The 12,721-nt window shown below is 38.8% G+C and overlaps 1 protein-coding gene across 14 annotated transcripts in view; it reads left to right on the top strand.

The window, feature by feature from the left end:
• The window catches only part of PARD3 (par-3 family cell polarity regulator), a 426,318-nt gene that overhangs the window by 312,222 nt on the left and 101,375 nt on the right, over window positions 1–12,721 (top strand). The window lies entirely within an intron of this gene.

Below are 12,721 nucleotides of genomic sequence, written 5' to 3'. Positions count from 1 at the left end.
CTGTAAACTTCCAGTCTTTGCTAGCCTTGTTGGAGGAAGATTAACACACAGCAAAGCAGCACTGTGTTTCATGCATTCACATGTAGATGTAGTTACCATCTGCAAAATAAAACCATTTCTTTATAGTTTTCCCCATTACACTTTGGGAAACATAACCTTTTGTCCTGTAGGTTATGAAGGGAATTACATTTACATAATTCTGCTGTTATTTTTCTCATTGTTCTGTGCAAATGTCATCACCACTGACATCAGTGGTGCCGTGGGAGTCCCACCTGCTGGCTGCAGCTGCAGAGCCAGGAGGGGAGTTCCTGATGAGGCATGCTGGGGTGCCCAGAGCTGAGGAACCAGGAGCAGGCTCCCTAGTGAGGCTTCTGGCTGGGAACCTCAACAGGCTTTTGTGTGGCAAAGTATATCTTAATGCCTTAAGATTTTCCATTAATAGTGGAAAACTATTTTAGAACAGGAATTGGGGAGATTATACTAGTTGGAAGTAGGATGTGATGCTCTTACAGCTTCAGGAGAATATGGTAAAAAATGTCGGAAGAATGATTAAGGATCTGTGTCTCTCAGAGATGCTGTTTGGAGAGGTGGGTTAGGTGTTTGTCCCCGCACTGGCACTTTTGTTGTTACTTTTGTAGATCAGTGATTAGGCTTAGAACATATTTTGGTGCTAACATAAGCACAAGTATGATTCAGGTGTGTGTTTTTAATGTAATGATTTTTCCTAAAATTAGAGTGAAACTTTCTGTATGTTCATTAGTAACTAATATAACACCGATATTTTTTCCTGAAGGTTTTGGTCATTCCGTAAAATGTTTCCTGTATTATATGTTTCCTAAGGGTGTTAGAGTCTTTATCTTCAACATATAATAAACTTCTCTTCATCTTTCTCTAGTGCCGTTAAAGCCACAAGCCTTTTGTTGTAAAAGTATATTAATGAATAGAAATGTTACAACAAGAACAGAAGCCTTGTGTTTTCCCTTCATCATGCATCATCCATTTTAATTAGACGAAAGGGTGGTGAGTACTGTGACAAGAGTCTGGAATTAAAATCATTAATTGATGTCAAGCTGACGAGAGACTGCTAACATGAATTTACTGACAGCGGGAAAGAAATTAACCTTATTACTTTATTTAGTACATTGGGACTATTTATTATATTTTCCTATGCAAGGTCAGTGTGCTCCATTTATGATGATAGAGAAAGACAAATAATTAATAGATGCTGTGTAAAAAGTTTTGTTACATCCTATAAGTCACATTGTTAACTTGAAAAAGAAAATGACACACCACATCCCTTTCATCAGCATAGCTCATCAAAACCATTACAGCCATATTTTTGATATTTTAAATGAGCATAATATGCTGTGCTATACTCTCCAGCCAAGTACAATTACGAAAGTGATCTGATTTAAAACAATGCCTTTATTTTGTAATGTCAGTGTCACAAAAAATGAAGCATATTTTTTCCTGCAGTGACATTGATTGGAATAACTGTCTGTTTTGATCATCATTGGAAGGTCAGCCTAACAAAGATGAGTTTTAATGTTAAGCATCTTTATTCTCTAGATGAAAGAATATAATGGTGTCTTACAGAATGACAGCAGCATCCTATAGATAATTTGTGACCCAGAGGTCATCAAAAAAGAATAGAGAAGAGGTCATCCTGTAGTAAAGGCCATCTGGAACTGTTAAAGTATCAGATGGAGTGGGGGGCTGAGCAGCAGGACACTCTTGGTGTCTTTCCAGATTTCCCAGAGAGACCATAATATTTTTGTTGGAAAATCCCAACTTTCTCGCTTTAAGCAAAATATTTTCATGAAGCTGTTTCATTTTACTTCTAGGGGAAAAAAAAAAAAAAAAAAAAGACAACATACTGTGATACGGAGATAATTTTTGCTTTATATATAACCCAAGTGTTATCTGTCTTTAAAATAAAGTGAAGGTTCAGCTTTAGACTTGCTGCTGCTGTATTTTGCTGCCACTTAACAGCTCTCTCAAGAAATACTCTCTCTAAATCCATAATTACTGCAAACATTCAGAATATAAATATTTTCTAAAGTAACTAGCTAAAAATCTTTTCTGATAAAACTTCCACCCCCTTCCCAGCCCGTAAGAGAGGAGAGAAAACAATCCCTCCATGAATCAGAAAACAAGAGCAATGTGTTTCTCATTCTCACTTATTTTGGGATGGGGTCTGCCTGTCAAGGGATATTCCAGTTTCACTGAGATTTGTAGCATTTTTTTGACAGTTGTTTTTTACATAAGGGATGAGGTGCAGGGTATGAAAACAAATGAATAGCAATGTTTCTTTTTTACTTTTTTTTTTTTTACTTTTTTTTTTTTAATAAAGAACACAGAAATAAAGCGTGAGAATACTGAGCTTAGGAAAAATATTTGAGATCAGTTGCGCTTCATAAAAATGTGGACTTCTGGAGATATGTAAATTGAAGCTTGAGTGGAATAATAGTTGCTGAGGTGTTTTTTAAACAAAGCTCCTCATATTCTTTAACTGCATTTTGTAAATATATGGATTAAGATTATAAGACATCACATTAAAACTGTATTTTCTCTGTTATTCTTCCACAGAGATTCAAGGCACTGTACTGACAAGGACTGGCCAAGACCCTTGCCGTATTTTTTTGGTCTCTATAATGTTCTTGAGTTACAAATTCGGTGAAGGTGTCTTGCAGATCATACAGGTTCAGCACTCTGTTAGGTATAACAGTTTTAATAAGAGCACTAATTTGCAGTGTTCCACTTCTCCTGCCAAGAGTTTCAGGACAGGGCAAGAGTCTGTCTTCTGATGTTCCATAAATCTTGCTGTCAGCACTAGAGTGGCTGTAGCAAATACTTATTTGAGAATGAAAATTGTTGTAGCGTAATTACAAACTTACTGAACATGGCTGCATCTGTTGGTGCTGAGTGGAACTGAACTGAAAACCCATCAGATTTTCCCAATGGCACTGCAGGAATCTAACAGTAAGCTGCACTAAAAGCTCTCTTTGTTCTAATTTTTAGATAAAGCAGCAATTATTTGACTAATCAGAAAGACCCCTAATGGTGTATTCACAACAGGCAGACAGGTCCCGTCTGCACACCACAGCTGGACCTTGTCTTTTGTAACCAGTTACTAGTATGCTCCTCTTAATGGGTTATAGCAAACCTGGTTTGGTGTCCAGCCGTGCTGTAGACGTATGCTGTCAGTCAGTACTGCAAGCCAGCACGGTTTTAAAAATGAACTCTGAAAGGTGTTGTGGGTGTTAATTTTTTGTTCTGAGCATATAAAACTATATTCTCTATGGGTGGTTGTTTTGTTATTTTTTCTTTCAACTTCAATGTATGAGATTCATATAATCCCTTACTTTGTTGTAAGGTTTTTCATTGTGATTTTTTGTCATTTCACACTGTTTCTTTTTCCAACTTTAAGATTTGGTTGTTTCATACTTAGCACCAGGAACACAGAATAATGGACCTGTCATTGAGCTAGTGGCAGAATTTCATATTCGCTTATGTTACTGTACCAGCTGGAGAAGGATGATGCTGGATAGGGTCAGCTCAACTGACTGGTGACAGTATTGTAAGCAGACCTCTAGTTACTGCCTGCAGAATCTGTGAATGACTGATTTGATATGTGCTATGATATATGGTAGCATTTGATATACAGTATGTTGTTTTCATTAGTGTTTTGCACATATGAGAACAGCTGTTCTTTACACATCCAACTACAGAATTCAGATGCTAGCCAACAGTGCTGTTTGCTGATTAGTTCTCCAGTTGGAAAAATGCTGCAGGGAAAGCAACGGCCCAACAAAACCCCTATAAGAGTGGAAGACGGTGCTCTTAGAGTGAGGACAGTTTGAAGCAGGAGCTCTCTCAGGTGTTTTAGCAGTAGTTGAATCTTTTTATCTGCTTCATTAGTACTTCAGTCCAGCAAAAGATCTGATGGAAGATTAGAGCTACATTAATCTAATGACTGGGGATCTGCCTCATACCAGCTCATCTGCCCAGTTTCGGAAACCAAAAGAAATTTGCTTTTCTTACTGGCAGCAATGATGTTATTTCATGCAACTTGCTTGCCAGCAGGATAACAGCTGTTTGCTCATCTGAGTGATCCTCCATTCCTGGGGCTGCTGACCCCAGGATCAGACATGAAAATTACAGCAGAAAATTGTAGTCTTTGTAGTGCTTGATTTGGGGATGGAAGGACCTGCTATTCTGCCTATGTACCCGATACATTTAGTTCTGGTGGAACAAAAAATTCAGCAGGTATACTCTCCACCCCAAAGTGCTGCAGACTATCAGCTGTGTAGTCTAAAGCTTGATGGAAAGGGTAATTTACACATTTTGTGTGTTTATGTGCATAAAAGAAAAAGCCAGGATTTTGACTGACTTACTCTAAGATCCAAGGAAGCAGGCTTGAGACACTCTGCAGGGTGGGGTCTTCACTTTGAAAGACAAAGGATGAATCAAGATAAGGACAGGTAGAGGTGAGGTGCATAGATTCCACCAGGTTAGAAAAAAAGATTCTAGTTACACCTTTATTTTCATCAATGTCACTTGGTTTCCAATGTCTGTTTGCACTTCATCTGCTTATTAATGTAATATTTATCTCCTGCATTTTTTTGCTTGTTTACATCTTCATTTGTATCAGCCTTCTTAAATATGAGTCCTTATAAAAATTTTTTTCAATTTATTAGAGCACTTACAATAATCAATTTTGTTTTTTCTCCCCACTACATCCCTCCCGGGTTGAAGCTCATTAAAGGTTTTTCAGATTCTCAGGGGTCTCTTCCGCATGTTGAATTTGAGGAGGGGGGAACTGCAGGGAGACACTTAGTACTATCACATTTTCTAATTGGTAGATAAGCTGTGATTGTTGGAGGAGAAAGAAAATTAAGACTGTCTGATTGTGTGTATTTTTGATGTATTTCTTTAATTTCAAAGTTGGTGGACTTTTTTTTTTTTTTTTTTTAATCTAGTCCCTGTTATATTTCTGTGTTCTTGTACAAACATTACATGGAAAATGCATGTGTATAAAATTTCTGTAGAAGTTGTACCAGAATTGCTAAGTCATGGCTTGAAGCAGTGATTGAGCACCTGGAGGAAAGGCAGGGCCAGCCTAGGGGAGCTCAGCTGTTTGCCATACACCTGAGTGACCAGAAGGGTTGCAGCCAGGATCCACCCCTTCCCAGACCTCATTTAAGGGTTGGCAGTGGAAGTAAGGGTATCTTACTTGTGATCTCTGTTTACTTGAGGTCTTTTGAAGGTAAGCAGCTTCTTTTCTGTATTTCTGTGCCTGTAGTTGTTCTGTTTGGGCAAATCCTCCTTTGCTACAGACTAGAACTTTGCTGCTCTGCTGTCATGATTGTGCTTTCCCTCACATTATAAAAGTGCAGAATTATACATAGGTTGTTCCAGAAGTAATGCCTCCTGTTAATCTATCTGGAAACTACAACAGATATGAAGAGCACAATAGCACTATTTCATAGAGTAAATTCTCAGTTACAAAATGTTAGCTTTTTTCAATATAGTTACTATCGTTAGTTATGCATTTTTACCAGCAGTGACCAACAGCATGCTGTGCTCATAAAAATCAGTAGCACTAGAGGTGACCTGCTGTGGCTGCTGCTGAAGCGCACTACCCACTGCCTCGCTGTGCGCATCCATTGTTTGATTTTCATAATCAAATGTTCAGCAAGTTTTCATTAATGTAAGTGGGCACATATCAGATGCTATCTTGTTAGACTGCCTCTCTGCTGCTATTTCTTGCACAGTGACAAAATGGAATGGAATATCAGTGGGAAGGCTCAACCTCTACTGCCACACCATCAATATCCACCTCTCACTTTAAGGGCCGCCATAATAAAATAGGAGGCGTTATTTTCGGAGCAGCCCTTGTATAGCTGGAGGAGAGCTCATGTTGCTTTTTCAAGGTCGGATCTCCAATGTATGCATTTCCTGCAAGATGTATATTTCATCCAGGATTTGGGGTTTGGGAGTTGTGGGAGGAGGTTGTGGTGCTTTGTTGTTTTTTTTTTTTCCTCAGTTTTAAGATGACATACTTAAAAACTTCCTGTGGCAATCTGTTCTACTATCTTTTTAATTAGGATGTTCCCCAGCCCACAGTGTCTCGTCTTTGTCATTCTTGCTGCAACTTAAATACACGATATTTGCATTACATATAGAAAGCACGATATTGTTTTCTCCCTTATGTATTAGGCGACTGCTGTTATGTCCCTGCTGCCTTTTCCACAGCAGTTTGACATTGCTGACTCAGGAGTGTCTGTCACTCGCTAGAATTTTCAGATCCGTTCCTACAAAGCAGCTCCCAGGTTTTTACCTTTCTTTTTGTATACTTAATTATTCTGTGTAAATTACTTTCTATTTCCTGTTGTTAAAATAAATTTGCATTTTGAATTCTGCTCTGTCCTTCAAGAGCATTTCAAGTTTCAATCTTGCCCTCTGTTTTTCCTTCATTTGGGTTCTGTATGGATTCAGAGGCATCCTAATTAATAATGAAAATACAGAGTAAATTCAGAGAGGGATCTATGCAGAAAATGTCTCAATCCATCTTGCTGCTAAGAGCTGCTGCTCTCTAGATGCTCTACAGGAACTAACCTGCTCAACGTATTGCTTCTTTCTGTTGCTGTTTTTCTTAGCCTGATATCTGCTACTGTTTCTCCCCTATTCACAAGGCCTTTTTACTGAAGGAAATCAGATTGGCTTGACCACGTCTGATCTTGATAAATTTGTGGTGGCTATTGCTTGCCCCATTATCTCCTCAGTGCTTACCAATAGTTTGATCAAAGTTTCTCAGGGGGTTGGTGTTAAACTGATGAGTCAATAATTCTTTTGCTCCTCCAGGGGATGTTTGACTTTTTCTGGTCTTGCAGTACTTCAGCTGTCCTCAACAGTTTCTCATGATTACTGAAAAAGGTCTGAGACTACCTAAGACAGTGGTGGGTGCAGGATGAAGTTTAACTAGCTTAACCAGCCACCTGGTTGCAATGAACCATTTAGTGAAGACATATGAAGGGAAAAACTAACAAATTAAGCCTTTCGTATCCTCAGCATCATTTGTTAATTTCATTCCCTCAGTACTGAGCGGGGAAGAAACCTTTTCCTTCCTCTTCCATCAATTGCTAATACAATTACACAGTGACTTATTGTATCTTTTAAGCTCCCTGCTGTTTGTATTTCACATTATGCCTTGGCCTTTCTGATTTTTGTCCTTGTATTTTTGTGTCAGCAAGCTGACCACATTTTGTGTGTGTTCCTTTATGTGTTCATGGAGTGCAGCCATGTCTTAGCTAACTGGATACACATGTATGTACAGGAGATATGGTTGAGGTGTTCATTTATTAACTTGGAAAAAGTTGTTCTTAAGTTTACCTTTTTTGAAATACTTAATTATCAGGGTTTTTTTTTACTTTATTTGTGTTCAAGTTTTGAATAAAGTGGGAGGGCACAGGAGGAAGAAGAAAAGTCTCTCTTGTTTGCTTGTTACCCACTGTTGGGTAGCTTGTTGCTGCCCATGATCACTCATTGCCCACGGTGTTCTTTGAGAATGATTTCCCTTAGAATCCAGATGGTTTTGCTGAGACATGGCTATAACTGTGATAACTGACTAGCCCTAGTAATGGTAAGAAAAGCTAAGTGTCATAAGCAGGTTCAGAGGGAAATCAAAATAATGGCTATAATCAAGGTACCCTCATTAGAAGAGCAGTTGTCAGAAAAATTCTGCCTGGATCCAGACAAAGGTCAAAGGAAGATATAGAGCAGAACAAGCTCCCATATTGACTCGATTGTCAAAAATTAGGAAAAGGACCGTTAAAGCCCTGAAGGCATCTGGGGGGAGAGGGAGGAGGAGCAGTGAGACCTGGCTTATTGCTGGCGTGCTGTGCCCACAAGGTATTTCTCTCTAGCAGAGGAGGAAGGGACATGTCTGACAAGATCTGGCTACTGGCCAATGCACCTTCTGACCTCTTTATTAGAAACAGTATCTGGCAAAAACTGGACCAAATGCTGACATCCCATCCGACTAACTTGAACAAGCTGACTGGCATTATAAATGTGCTGTTTTTCTTGGTTTTTAATCCATCATAGAGAGGAATACCAGTCTGATGGCAGAGGAACTGAGAACTGTCAGTGGTGGATGGCTTGTCACTTAGCTTCTGTTCTTACACAATGCTGTTTCTATGCTTAATAAGCATTGTCAGCCGCCCCACATATGTGCGATTGCAAGCGTTCAATACTGATTTTGTAAATCAGCGAGCCTCAGTGGAAAAGACTATGTTGTGGATAATCACTTGGGCAATCACCGAGTCCTGGCAGCAGCAGGATGATTAATTGAATTGACCAAGCAATTGCACACCAGAGGCTGCAGCCAACTTTGTTTCAGCTCTTAGGGGAGGACGTTGCTGCCTGTGCAACAGCTGTAAAGTACTACCTGTGAATACCCCTCCCATACTGTGCTTGTCAGTTAAGTGCAGCCAAATTTCAAAGAATCTAAACAAATCATATAGCAAATCCTGCACCACCTCAGCTATCGTCACAGATGTGGGTTTTCCACTGCTGGAAAAAGTTTTGTTTCTACAGAACTGATATGAGCATTTGGCTCAGATTTGTCTTGAGGAGTGGTACAGTTGATCTGAGCTACCTGGCTAACTGCCCCTTACAACAGAGGGCATGCAGTTGATGCATTTGTTAGATTCGAAGGATTTGGTTTCTCTGACCACGAGACATTTCCCTGCTGGCTGAACAGCTCTGTAGCCCCCTTTCCCCCCCCCCCCTGCAGGCAGTGCCCTGCTGATGGAATGTAGGCCAGGTCTACCAGGAGAAAGAAACATGCTGACAACTGTATGTGGGTGTCTAAAATGCCAGTTGCCTTCATCTGAAATCCCACTCACAGGTTTTGAGAAAGGGAACAAGATGTCTGCTGTTTGTTGGGGACAGTAGAGCAAAAGCTTTCTATTTCTGTGACCACAATCTCACATGCACAGGAATCACTATATAATGGGTATGTCTGTCATTACTGGATTAGCTTGCAATGAAAACCTTGTTGAACAACTGTAGGAAGTTCTGCAGCTAATAATATTGTCATTTGAAGCAGTTATCTTTAGCTTCTGAATTGAGTGGCGCACAAATGCGTGAGGATAATTTATACTTCACTGAACATTATCATTTGAGTATCAAAAGAACGACATCACATTGGTGGCATTCAATATTAACACTTCAGCAAGCGGGGTTTAAGAAACTTCTTGTGATAGTTTCTGTATTTTTGGAAGTTCCATTTCTTTTAAACACTGTGAAATTGATCAGTAATTTTTGCAAAACTCTTTGAAGGTGGAGATAGTTATATAAACTTTAAGCATTGTTAAGCCCATATTAGGTTCATAAAATAAATCCTCAAAATTAGCTGATCTGGAACTTCAGATATGCATTTTTATTGTGTCATGGAATACTGTTTGGTGAAGACAGTTTAATACAGATATCTATACTGTGAGCCTGAAGCACTCTGAACATTTCTCCAGATAGTGGATTTCAATAGCAGGAGCACTTCTGATTAAGGATGAAGTACAGAGCAAATTCCAGGTTCTTGTCTATGCTTCAGTGTGTTTACGTAATCACTTTAGTTTTTCCTGCCATAGTCTGCATGGACACGTCCCAAGTGTGCACTTAATTTGGCGCATGCTAATGGATAAGTTAAGCCACACTGTGCATAAGGATGCAGGCAAGGAGGGGGCTCTACATAAAAAAATAATATGGAATTAAATTCAACTTAAATATCAAAATATGTTTTTATATAAAAGCTATTAGAATTGGACAAGGAATAGAGTAATGTTCAGCTACTAGCTGGTGTTCCTTTCAAGAATGTATCTACGTAATTTTTTGGTGGTTTTGTTTCTTTAAGTTTGTGCTTAAATATATTATGTATTGAAGAAGACAAGCAGAGCTGTACTTTAAACAATACATAAAAATTAATCAGAATACTTATTTTTTGTCATATTGAAGGAACTCTGGTTTAGAATTGACTCATAGCAAATTCATTCAGGGAAAAAGAATCAGCACATTTTGGATGTCAGTACAGATAGAAATCTTGTAAGTCTCACCTTTGAGTCACCCCTTGTAAATGCTGTTTTAGAGGGTTACTGAATTTTGGTTATAATTAGCAAGAAAATGTATAATGTGTTTAGACTCTGATTTTTAATACTGTGTATTAACACAATTTATAAGCAATTGTAGGAAATAATTCTAAAAAAGAAATCCTAGTAGATGTGAATGTAATTATTTGGATAACACTTCAACAATCAGTTCACTTCCACTTGAGTAGGAGTAAGTATTCTTCATTGAACCATGCATGGGAGAATCTTAATGTTAGGATGCAAATGATGTTACTTATGAGTTCAAGTGTATTAAATAGCCAATAAACAGATACATGAGAATATTTCATTAACAATGAAACTCGGGGCACTGAAGTCTGCACCTGTGGAGAGTGGCGTAATGTTCATGGTCAAAACTAGATAAGTTCACCAGCACATACCATAACAGTCAGTAAGAGGAAGGTCAGCATCACCAGTTATCACCAGGTAATTAAGTTTTATGAGCTCATCAGGTTATGGTTGTTTGTTTTTTGGTTTGTTTGGTGTTTATTTGTTGTTGGTTTTTTGTTTTTTTTTTGGACTGTATTTCCTCACGCCATGTCTTTGCTATATTGTCAGGTTTCATATTTCACTTGTCTGAAGCATTTTTTCCCTCAAATTGGTGTCAGTCGTTGTTCAGGTATTTGGCAACACACTGACCACTGAAAATAAAATGAAGTGCTAGAATTTAGCAATATCTTGAAAATTGTACATTTCCTTTGCTTTTTCCATTCAGAAGACAAATATTAGTGGGTAAATATGTTCTGCTACAGGGTAATTGACACAGAACTGCAAATTAGAATTGCAATCTGCAGAGAGATCAGGTCAACTACTGCAGGTCTCCTTCAGGCCTGCTTTTCCTCTGGTATACAGGACAATGTAGCATATATCTTTGTATTTTAAAAGCACGTGTGCAAAAACAAAGTTGAAAATTGAAATAGATTTGGTGTTTAAGGCTGAATCCTTTGTCAATGTAAATTTAAAAAAAAAAAAAATAGTAAATCCTATTGAACATTGATGAAACTGGGAAATTGCAGAGGAACATTCCATCAGCTGAATAGCATTGCAGTTTTCCTGTCCGTTTTTCCCCTCTTAAAGTAAAAAGCAATCAGTAAAAAAAAAAAAAGCAAAACTTGTTTGCTTAATTAAAAAATTGTTAAATTTTTTTTCAGATTTGCGTTTTCTTTCTGGTTGGATGCTTGTTTTCCTTTCCAATGGAACTGAGTACAAGCTGGAGTTGTGGTGTACAAGTCAGTAGTAGTAGACATAAAAACAAAGAGTGAAGCTGAAGTACAATTCAGGCCTTCACATGAATCACTGAACCACCAGTGCAGCCGTTACTGGCTGTTGAAGAGAGTTCTGTAGATCAGTTTGAGTCCCAAAACAGTACCCTTGCTCTGTACTTGTGGGTTTTTGTTTTTTTTTTTTGAAGAAAATAGATCTGCCTGTCCGTGTTACCCTTTTATTCCATTCTTTTGTTACCAGGATCTCTGTTAGCATAGAAAGCACAATTTGCTTGGGGCTCAGTTTGGTGAAGACATTTTGATTTAGACTTCCCCATAGAAAACTCAGAGCAGGATTCTCATGCACACACACAATTGGCTTTTGTCATTTGACTTATCTCAGTGTCTATGAGATGTCAGCATAGGGCTGGCAGATGTGACAAGGGCCTACAAGAGCCCTCCTTGTCTAGCAGTGAGGGGTCTGGTAGGGTGTCTGAGGGCTGTCAGATGCCTAAAGCTGCCTGTGCTTGAGCAGCTAAATCGAAACTGGCAAGCCAGGATCCCACAGGAGTCCTACACAGCACTGTAGGTCTCATGCTAGGACACAATGACAGCTACAGAAGAGTTGTAACTCCTGGAAGCCAGTTGGCAGTGATGGAGCTTGCCCACATGTGGCTCATGGGGACTCACCTGCTGCAGGAGACTGAAGTGTGATGTCCAACTGTAACCAGAATCCCACCCCTTGTGTGTCTGCTTTTCTTTTTGCAAAGACTCATCTTGAACATGATGTGGCAAAGACAAAAATTTCCAAAAAATGCTGTGGTAACCTAACTCTTAGATTTTCCTATTTTCAGAAGAGGCAAGGCTTGCTTTCAAAGGATTCAAAGGCTTGAAGCAGGCTGTTAATCGGTCAGCAAGCAGGGGGTTGCCCAGAGCTGTGGTCTGAATGGATAGATATTGTCACACTGCGTGTCTTTATCTATTAGATGAAAAAGGAACACATTTTGCTAATGGTAGGGAGGAGACAGCTGAGTGCTTCATTTTGCGATGATGACAGAGCATTAAATTGGTCTGGGGAGACAGTTTTGGGGGTGCATGTGGTTTTCTTCAGTTCACTGAGCATGTGTGGAATACATCAAATTTTTTAAAATACCAGTGAAACTTTGAAGCCCAAATCAAATTTTAGTAATAGGTTTATGTGCTTTTGAAAACTTGACCTGTGCTCAGTTTATATTTGTCAGATTCCTAAATGCCATCTGTTTTTATTTGTCACTTTTGGTCATGCAGCTAAACAAATGCACTTAGATACCAAATCCCAATAGAGCATCACCTTTCACTTGTAACTTTTACATA

Source organism: Centrocercus urophasianus, unplaced genomic scaffold (assembly GCF_019232065.1).
Source record: "Centrocercus urophasianus isolate 14NV4802_14NV808 unplaced genomic scaffold, USGS_Curo_1.0 seq_16, whole genome shotgun sequence".
NCBI lineage: Eukaryota > Metazoa > Chordata > Aves > Galliformes > Phasianidae > Centrocercus > Centrocercus urophasianus.
This window is presented reverse-complemented; position numbering and strand designations above follow the sequence as displayed.